The 10,233-nt window shown below is 39.0% G+C and overlaps 1 protein-coding gene across 1 annotated transcript in view; it reads right to left on the bottom strand.

Moving 5' to 3' along the window:
* The window catches only part of ABCG2 (ATP-binding cassette, sub-family G (WHITE), member 2 (Junior blood group)), a 149,004-nt gene that overhangs the window by 86,641 nt on the left and 52,130 nt on the right, over positions 1 to 10,233 (bottom strand). The window lies entirely within an intron of this gene.

Here is a 10,233-nt window from a genome sequence, read left to right as displayed (position 1 = left end):
CATTGGAACTCAGTGCTGCCCTGTCGCAGTGGAAGGAACACAGAGCAGAACCAATGCTGATGAAGGGAGCATTTATACCAAATGTAACCAGAGGGAATTTGCCTATCCCAGTGGTCAGGACCAGAGTTCCAGCAAGCCTTATCACTGTGAACTAAAGTGCTCTGGGGTTCTAAATAAACTGGAAAGGCAGAATGGGCCACAAAAACAGCAATTCCTGGAAGTTTTGGTGCTATGCTGGGCTCAAAACCAGTGGACTTGAAGGGCAACATGACCTAGTGAGACACCAAGCTGGGGCAGCTAAGGGAGTGCTTGCACCAACCCTTACCCAAGCTCAGGCAGTGCAGCTCATAGCTCTGGGAGAAACTCCTCCCTTCCACTTGAGCAGAGGCAAGGGAAGAGTAAAGATGACTTTGTCTTGCAACTTCAATACCAGCTCAACCACAGTAGAATAGGAAACCAGTCAGAGTTGTGAGGCCCTAGCTCTTGGATAACATTTCTAGAAACACCCTGGGCCAGAAGCGAAATTGCTGCCTTGAAGGGAAAAACACAGTCCTGGCAGGATTTATCACCTGCTGATCAAAGAGCCCTTGGGCCCTCAATAATCAGTAGTGGTACCCAGGCAGTACTTGCTGTGGGCATTTGGTGAGACTCAGAGACTTGCTGGCTTAAGCTGTGACTCAGCACATTCCTAGCTGTGGTGGCTATGGGGAGTGGCCACTTCTGCTTAAGAAAAGGAGTACTCTCAAGTGTAATGAAGACTGTCTTACAGCTTAGGTACCAGCTCAGCACAGTGAGGTAGAGAACCAAATGGGCTCTTGGGGACCCTGATTCCAGGCCTTGGCTCTTAAATGATATTTCGGGACCTGCCCTAAGCCAGAGGGGAGCCCACTGCCTGAAGAGAGAGTCCCAAACCTAGCAGCAATTCCATACAAGCTGTGACTGAAGAACCCCGGGGCAGGCAGTACTTGCCACAGGCCTGGGACAGTACTGGGCAATAGGGAGAGACTCCTCTGCTTGTGGAAATGAGAGGAAAGTGCGACGGACTTTGTCTTATTGCTTGCGTTCCAGCTCAGCCTCAGTGGAATACAGAACCTGGTAGATTCCTGAGGTTTCCAGCTGCAGTCCCTGGCTCCCAGATGACATCTATGGACCTGCCCAGGACAGGGAAAACTTGCTGCCCTGAAGGGAAGGACACAAGCATGGCTGACTTCACCACCTGCTGATTGTCGAGCCCTAACACCTTGAGTGAACATAGGTGGCAGACAGGCAGTGGTTACCATGGGCCTTAGGCAATACCCAGTGCTATGCTGGCTTTAGGTCTGACCTAGTGCAGTCCCAGTGGTGGTGGCCACAGGGGTGCTTGTGTTACCCCTCTCCTAGTTCCAGGTGGCTGAGCACAGAGAGAGAGACTCCATTTGTTTGGGAGAAAGTAAAGGAAGAGAACAAGAATCTCTGCCTGGTAATTCAGAGGATTCTTCTGCATCTTATCCGAGACCACCAGATTTTATCTCTGTGAGTCTGCAAGAGCCACAACGCGATAGGGCTTGGGGTGCCCCCTAATACAGATATGACTACAGTGACAAAAAATTTAGATTACAACACCCAATTCCCACCGTACACCTGGAAAGCCTTCCCAAGAGGGGTAGGTACAAACAGGCCCAGACTACAAAGACTACAATAAATACTTATCTTCAATGCTCAGGTGCTGATGAACACCAGCAAGCATCAAAACCATCCAGGAAAACATGACCTCACCAAATGAACTAAATAAGCCACCAAAGACAAATCATGGAGAGACAGAGCGAAAGAAAGATGGAAAGAAAGATGACCTTTCTTTCAAACAGATAATTCAAAATAGCTGTTTTCAGGAAATTCAATGAAATTTAAGATAACAAAAAGAAGCAATTTACAATCCTATTTATAGGAATCAGAGTCCTAAAAATGTAACAAAACAATTGAAATAACTAAAAGAAATCGAACAGAAATTATAGTTGAAAAATGCAATTGACATACTGAATAATGCATCAGAGTATTTTAATAGCAGAATTGATCAAGCAGGGACATAACTAGTGAGCTTGAAGACAGGCTATTTGAAAATACACAGGCAGAGAACACGTGCACACACAAAAAATAAAAAAGAATGAAGCATGCCGACAAAATCTAGAACATAGCCTGAAAGGGGCAAAGCTAAGAGTTATTGGCCTTAAAAAGGAGGTAGAGAAGGGGTTAGAACTTTATTCAAAGGGACAATAACAAAGAACTTTCCAAAACTAGAGAAAAATACCAATATTCAAGTAAAAGAAGGTCACAGAACACCAAGCAGATTTAACCCAAATAAGATTACCTCAAGATATTTAATAATCAAACTTCCAAAGGTCAAAGATAAAGGATCCTAAAAGCAGCAAGAGAAAGGAAATAAATAACATACAATGGAGCTCCAATATTCCTGGCAGCAGACTTTTCATTGGAAATCTATAGGCCAGGAGAGAGTGACATGACATATTTAAAGTGCTAAAGGAAAAGAACTTGGATCCTAGGATGGTATGTCTGGAGAAAATATCCTTCAAATATGGAAAAATAAAGACTTCCTGAGATAAACAAAAACTGAGGAATTTCATCAACACCAGGCCTATCCTACAAGAAACAATAAAAGGAGTACTGCAATCTGAAAGTAAAAAATGTTGCCCAGGTGCAGTGGCTCATGCCTATAATCCCAGCACATGAGAGGCCAAGGCAGGAGAATTGTGTGAGCCCAGGAGTTCAAGACCAGCCTGGAAAATATAGTGAGACCTTGTCTCTACAAAAAAAATTTAAAAATTTTTAAATTTTTTATGGAAATGATGGTGTGCACCTGTAATAGCAGCTAGCTACTCAGGAGGCTGAGGTTGGGGGCTCACTTTAGCCCAGAAGGTATAGGTTGCGGTGAGCGGAGATCATGCCACTGTACCCTAACCTGGCTAACAGAGTGAGACTCTGTCTCAAAATAAATAGTAAATAAGGAAAACAAGAAAAGAATGTTAAGGAGCAGTAAGAAATCACCTGAAAGTACAAAACTCACTGGTAATAATAAGTACACAGAAAACCATAGAATATTATAACACCGTAATTGCAAAGTGTAAACTACTCATATTTTGAGTAGAATGACTAAAAGATAAACCAATGAAAAGAACTACAACAACTTTTCAAGACATAAAAAGTCTAATAAGATATAAATAGAAAAAAACAAAAAGCTAAAAAGTGAAGGGATAAAGTTAAGTGTAGCATTTTTATTAGTTTTTGTTTGTTAGTTTGTTTATGCAATCAGTGTTAAGTTGTCATCAGTTTAAAATAATGGGCTATATTATCTGAAGTCAGGCATGGTGACTCATGTATGTAATTCCAGCACTTTAGGAGGCTGAGGCAGAAGGATTGCTTGAGTCCAAGAGTTCAAGATCAGCCTAAGCAACAAAGCGAGACCCCATACCTACAAAAAATAAAAGAAATAGCCTGGTGTGGAGGTGCACGTTTGTGCTCCCAGCTAATCAGAGGGCTGAGGTAAGAAGGTCACTTCAGCCCGGGAGGCTGGGGTTGCAGGTAGTTGTGATTACACCACTGCACTACAGCCTGGGTGACCGAGTGAGACCCTGTGTCAAAATGTATGCATTATTTGCAAGCCTCATAGTAACCTCAAATCAAAAAAGATCCAACAGATACACACACACACAAAAAAAGAAATTAAAACATACTGCCAGAGAAAATCACTTTCACTAAAAGAAAGAATGGAAGGAAGATAAGAAAAAAACAACAACTACCATAAAACAAATAACAAAATGACAGGACTAAGTCCTTATCAATAATAACATTGAATGTAAATGGACCAAATTCTCCAATAAAAAGATACAGAGTTGTCAAATGGATTAAAAAAACAAAACTCAATGATCTGTTGACTGCAAGAAACACACTTCACCTATAAAGACACACATAAACTGAAAATAAAGAAATGGGAAAAAGCACTCCATACCAATAGAAACCTAAAAAGAGAAGATGTAGCTATATATATGTAAGACAAAAAATTAGAAAAGACGATTATATAATAATAAAGGAGTCAATTCAGCAAGAAGATATAACAATTGTAAACATGTATGTACCCAACACTACAGCACCCAAATATATAAAGCAAATATTATTAGAGCTAAAGACAGAAATACACTCTAACATGATAATAGCTGGAGACTTCAACACCCGACTCTTAGCATTGGACAGATCTTCCAGACAGAAAATCAACAAAGAAAAATTGAACTTAATCTGCACAATACACCAAATGAAACTAATAGATATTTACAGAATATTTATCCAACAGCTACAGAATACAGATTCTTCTCTTCAGCCATGGATCTTTCTCAAGGATAGACTATATGTTAGGCCACAAAACAAGTCTTTAAAAATTCAAAAAAAAAAAAAATCAAAATTACATCAAGTATCTTTTCTGACCAAAATGGAATAAAACTAGAAATCAACAACAAGAGGAATTTTGGAACTATACAAATACATGGAAATTAAACAACAGACTCCTGAATGACCAGTGGGTCAATGAAGAAACTAATAAGAAAATTAAAAATTTTCTTGAAACAAATGATAATGAAAATACAACATAGCAAAACCTATGGGATACAGCAAAAGGAGTGCTAAGACGGAAGTTTATATATGCACTACACAAAAAAGTAGAAAAACAGCCAGGTGTGGTAGTTCACGCCTGTAATCTCAGCACTTTGGGAGGCCGAAGCAGGCAGATCACAAGGTCAGGAGATCGAGACCATCCTGGCTAACACGGTGAAACCCCGTCTCTATTAAAAACACAAAAAATTAGCTGGGCATGGTGGCAGGCACCTGTAGTCCCAGCTACTCAAGAGGCTGAGGTTGGAGAATCGCTTCAACCCAGGGGGCGGAGGTTGCAGTGAGCCAAGATCACACCACTGCACTCCCACCTGGGCCACACACTGAGACTCCGTCTCAAAAAAAAAAAGTAGAAAAACTTCAAATAAACAACCAAACTATGCATCTTAAAGAACTAGGAGAGGAAGGGCAAACCAAATCCAAAATTGGTAGAAGAAGAGAAATTAAGATCAGAGCAAAATAAATGCAACTGAAACAAAGAAAACAATAGACAAAATCAATGAAACTGAAAGTTGGCGTTTTAAAAACAAATTGACAAACCCTTAGCCAGACTAATGAAGAAGAAAAGAGAAAAACAAAAAAATAAAATCAGAGATGAGAAAGGAGACACAACAACTGATACTGCAGAAATTCAAAGGATCATTAGAGTCACTATAAGCAACTATATGAGAATAAATTGGAAAACCTAGAAGAAATAAATTCCTACTAGAAATACACAACCTACTAAGAATGAACCATAATGAAATCCAAAATGTGAACAGATGAATAACAAGTAATAAAATTGAAGCCATAATAAAAAGTCTCTTAGCAAAGAAAAACTCAGAATCCAATGACTTCACTACTGAATTCTAGCAAACATTTCAGGAAAAATGCCAATTCTACCAAAACGATTCCAAAAAATAGAGGAAGGGGGAATAATTCCAAACTCATCCTATGAGGCCAGGGTTACCTTGATGCCAAAACCAGACAAAGACACATCAAAAAAAGAAAACTACAAGCCAGTATCGCTGATGAATATTGATGAAAAAATCCTTAACAAAATACTAGCAAATCAAATTCAACAATACATCAAAAACATCATTTATCATAACCAAGTAGAATTTATCCCAGTGATGCAAAGATGGTTCAACATATACAAATCCATTAATGTCATACATCATATCAACAGAATGAAGGACAAAGACATGATTATTTCAACTGAAGCTGAAAAAAAACTTGCTAACATTCAACATCCCTTCATGATAAAAACCTCCCAAAAACTGGGTATGGAAAGAATATTCCTCAACATAATAAAAGCCATATATAACAGACCCATAGCTAGTATTATACTGAATGGGGAGAAATTGGAAGCCTTTTCTCTAAGATCTGGAACAAAACAAGGATGTCCACTTTTACCACTGTTATTCAACATGGTACTGGAAGTCCTATTTAGAGCAATCAGATAAGAGAAAAAAATTAAGGGCATCCAAACTGAAAAGGAGGAAATCAAATTTATCTTTGCTGGCTGATGATATGATCTCATATTTGGAAAAACTAAAGACTCCAGCAAAAAACTATTAGAACTGACCTAATAGTTGCATCCTAAAGTTTCAGGATACAAAATCAACATACAAAAAATCAGTAGCATTTCTATATGTCAGTAGCAAACAATCTAAAAAATAAGAAAGTAATCCCATTTACAGTAGCTACAAATAAAATAAAGTACCTCGAATGTAATCAAAGGAATAAAATATCTTTACAATGAAAGTGATAAAATAGCAAAGAAAGAAATTGAAGAGGACAGCAAAAATGGAAAGACATTCCATGTTCATAGATTGGAAGAATCATTGTTGTTAAAATGTCATATTACCCAAAGAAATCTACAGATTCAATGCAATCCTCATCAAAATACCAATGGCATTCTTCATGAGAACAGAAAAACAAATTCTAAAATTTATATGGAACCTCAAAAGACCCATAATAGGCAAAGCTATCCTAAGCAAAAAGAACAAAACCAGAAAAATCACATTACCTGACATGAAATTATAGTACAGAGCTATAATAACCAAAAGGGCAAGGTACTGGCATAAAAACAGACACATAGACCAGTGGAACAGAATAGAGAACCCAGAAACAATTCCATACATCTTCAGTGAACTCATTTTTGACAAAGGTCCCCAAGAACATACACTGGGAAAAGAATATCTCTTCAATAAATGATGCTAGGAAAACAGGGTATTTATATTCAGAAGAATGAATCTAGACCCCTATTTCTTACAAACAAATATCAAATCAAAATAGATTAAAAACTTAAATATTAAGACCTCATGGTGGGGCAAGGTGGCTCACGCCTGTAATCCCTGCACTTTGGGAGGCCAAGACGGGTGGATCACCTGAAGTTGGGAGTTTGATACCAGCCTGGCCAACATGATGAAACCCTATCTCTGCTAAAAATACAAAAAATTAGCTGGGCATGGTTGTGGGCACCTGTAATCCCAGCTACTCACGAGGCTGAGGGAGAATTTCTTGAACTCAGGAGGCAGAGGTTGCGGTGAGCTGAGATCACGCCACTGCACTCCAGCCTGGGCAACAAGAGTGAAACTCTGTCAAAACAAAACAAAACTCAAACTATGAATCTACTAAAAGAACACATTGAGGAAGATCTCCAGGATATTGAACTGTTGTCCAGTTTTTTTGAGTAATATCCCATGAGCACAGATGACTAAAGCAAAAATGGATAAATGGGATCACATCAAGTTAAAAACGTTTGCACAGCTAAGAAAACAATCAACAAAGTGAGGAGACAAACCACAGAACCATATTAATGGGAGAAAATATCTGTAAACTACCCCTCTGACAAGGGATTAATAACCAGAATGTATAAGGAACTGAAAAAAAGTATATTAAAAAAACTAGTAATCCAATTTTAAAATGGCCAAAATATCTGAACAGACATTTCTCATAAGAAGACATACGAATGGCAAACAGGTACATGAAAAGGTACTCATTATCATCGATCAGAGAAATGCAAATCAAAACTGTCATGAGATATCATCTCATCCCAGTTAAAACAGTTTTCATCCAAAAGACGGGCAATAACAAATGCTGTCAAGAATGTGGAGGGAGAAAAGGGAACCCTTGTGCACTGTTGGTGGGAATATATATTAGTCCAACTACTACGGAGAATAGTTTGGAGGTTTCTCAAAAAACTAAAAATAGAACTTTACATATGATCCAGGAATCCCACTGCTTGGTATATACCCCCAAAAAAGGAAATCAGTGTGACAAAGAGATATCTGCACTCCCTTGTTTATATTACAGCACTATTCAGAATAACCAAGATTTAGAAACAGCCTAAGTGTCCATCAGCAGATGAATGGATAAAGAAAATGTGGTACTTATACACAACGGAATACTATTCAGCCATAAAAAAAAAGTAGATCTTGGCATCTGCAACAAAATAAACGGAATTGAAGGTCATTATGTCAAGTGAAATAAGCCAGGCACAGAAAGTCAAACTTCTCATGTTTTCACTTGTTTGTATGAGCTAAAAAATCAAAACAAGTGAACTCATGGAGATAAGAGTAGAATGGTGGTTAGGGGCCAGGCGCAGTGGCTGAGGCAGGCAGATCACTTGAGGTCAGGAGTTTGAGACAAGCCTGGCTAACATGGTGAAATCCTGTCTCTACTAAAAGTACAAAAATTTAGCTGGGCATGGTGGCGGGTGCCTGTAATCCCAGCTCCTCGGGATGCTGAGGCAGGGAGAATTGCTTGAACTCAGGAGGCAGAGGTTGCAGTGAACTGAGACTGCGCCACTGAACTCCAGCCTGGGAGATAGAGCGAGACCCTGTCTCAAAAAAAAAAAGGTGGTTACCAGAGACTGGGAAGGTACTGTGGCAGGGGAGAAGTGGGGCTGGTTAATGGGTACAAAAGTATAGTTAGATGGAATGAGTAAGATCTAGTATTTGATAGCACAACCGGGTGATTACAGGCAATAGTAATTTATTGCACATTTTAAACTAACTAAAAAAGTATAATTGGGTTGTCTGTGACACAAAGAAAGGATAAATGTTGACCATGCGCAGTGGCTCACTCCTGTAATCCCAGAACTTTGGGAGGCCGAGGCAGGTGGATCTCTTGAGGCCAGGAGTTCAAGACCAGCCTGGCCAACATGGTGAAACCCCATCTCTACTAAAAATACAAAAATTAGCCAGGTGTGGTGGCGGGCGCCTCTAATCCCAGCTACTCGGGAGGCTGAGGCAGGAGAATTGCTTGAACCCGGGAGGCGGAGGTTGCAGTGAGCCAAGATCAAGCCATTGCACTCCAGCCTGGGCAACAGAGCAAGACTCCCTCTGAAAATAAATAAATAAATAAATAAAGGATAAATCCTTGAGGTGACGGATATCTCATTTATCCTGATGTGATGATTACATATTGTATGACTGTGTCAAAATATCTCATGTACCCCATAAATATATATACCTACAATGTACCCACAAACATTAAAAATTATGTTAAAGGGATGAGCTAATTTAACAATTTGTACTAAGAAGAGTGGATAGAGAAGACACCCTACCAAAATGGGGCAGTTTCTTACCAATCTCTGAAAATGTGCTATTAACAACGCACAAAAATATCTTTTGTATCTTATAGTGGTTTCAACTACAGGCAGGATGTTTGGAAATGTCCAGTGGCATTTTTAGTCATAATAATATCTGGGATTGCTATTGGCATGTGTGGTCATGGGTTGGGGAGGGAAAGCATCCTGTAAAATAAGCAACAGTGTCATAGCCTAAAAAGTATTGCCACATCCAATGTCATTTTCTCTTATGTTTTCTTGTAAGAGTTTCATACGTTTAAGTCTTAGATTTAAGTTTTTGATCATTTTTGTATATAATACTATATAAGGTAAGGGTCCAACTTTTTTCTTTCATATGTGGCTATCCAGTTTTCCCAGCCTCATATGTTGAAACATCTAACCTTTCCTGACTGAATTAGTCTTGGCACCTTAGTTGAAAAGCAGTTGCCCACATATGCAAAGATTTATTTCTGGGCTCTTTATTCTATTGTATTGGTCTAAACATCTGTCTTTATGCCCATACGACACTATTTTAATTACAATTAACTTTGTTTTTTTTTTTTTTTTAATTTAATAGAGATAGGATCTCACTATGTTGCCAAGACCGGTCACAAACTCCTGATCCTTCCACTTTGGCCTCCCAAAGTGCTGAGATTAGAAGCATGAGCCACCACACCCAGCCATAACTTTGTAATAAGATTTAAAATCAGGAAGTGTGAGACTTCCAATTTTGTTCTTCTTTTTCAAGATTATTTTGGCTATTCAGAGTCCCTTACAATTCACTTGAATTTTAGAATGGGTTTTTCTATTTCTACAAAAACTGGCCTTAGGAGCTAGATAGGATTGCATTGAATCTGTAGACTCTGTTGGGCAGTATTGTCATTCTAACAATTTTAGATCTTCCAGGCTGTGCAGTGGCTCCTGCCTGTAATCCCAGCACTTTGAGAGGCTGAGGTAGGCAGATTACTTGAGCTCAGGAGTTCAAGACCAGCCTAGGCAACATGGCAAAACCAATCTCTACA

The sequence above is a fragment of the Mandrillus leucophaeus genome, unplaced genomic scaffold (genome assembly GCF_000951045.1).
Source record: "Mandrillus leucophaeus isolate KB7577 unplaced genomic scaffold, Mleu.le_1.0 Scaffold381, whole genome shotgun sequence".
In the NCBI taxonomy this organism is placed as follows: Eukaryota; Metazoa; Chordata; class Mammalia; order Primates; family Cercopithecidae; genus Mandrillus; species Mandrillus leucophaeus.
The sequence above is the reverse complement of the archived record's forward strand: the minus strand, read 5'-3'. Positions and strand labels throughout refer to the sequence as shown.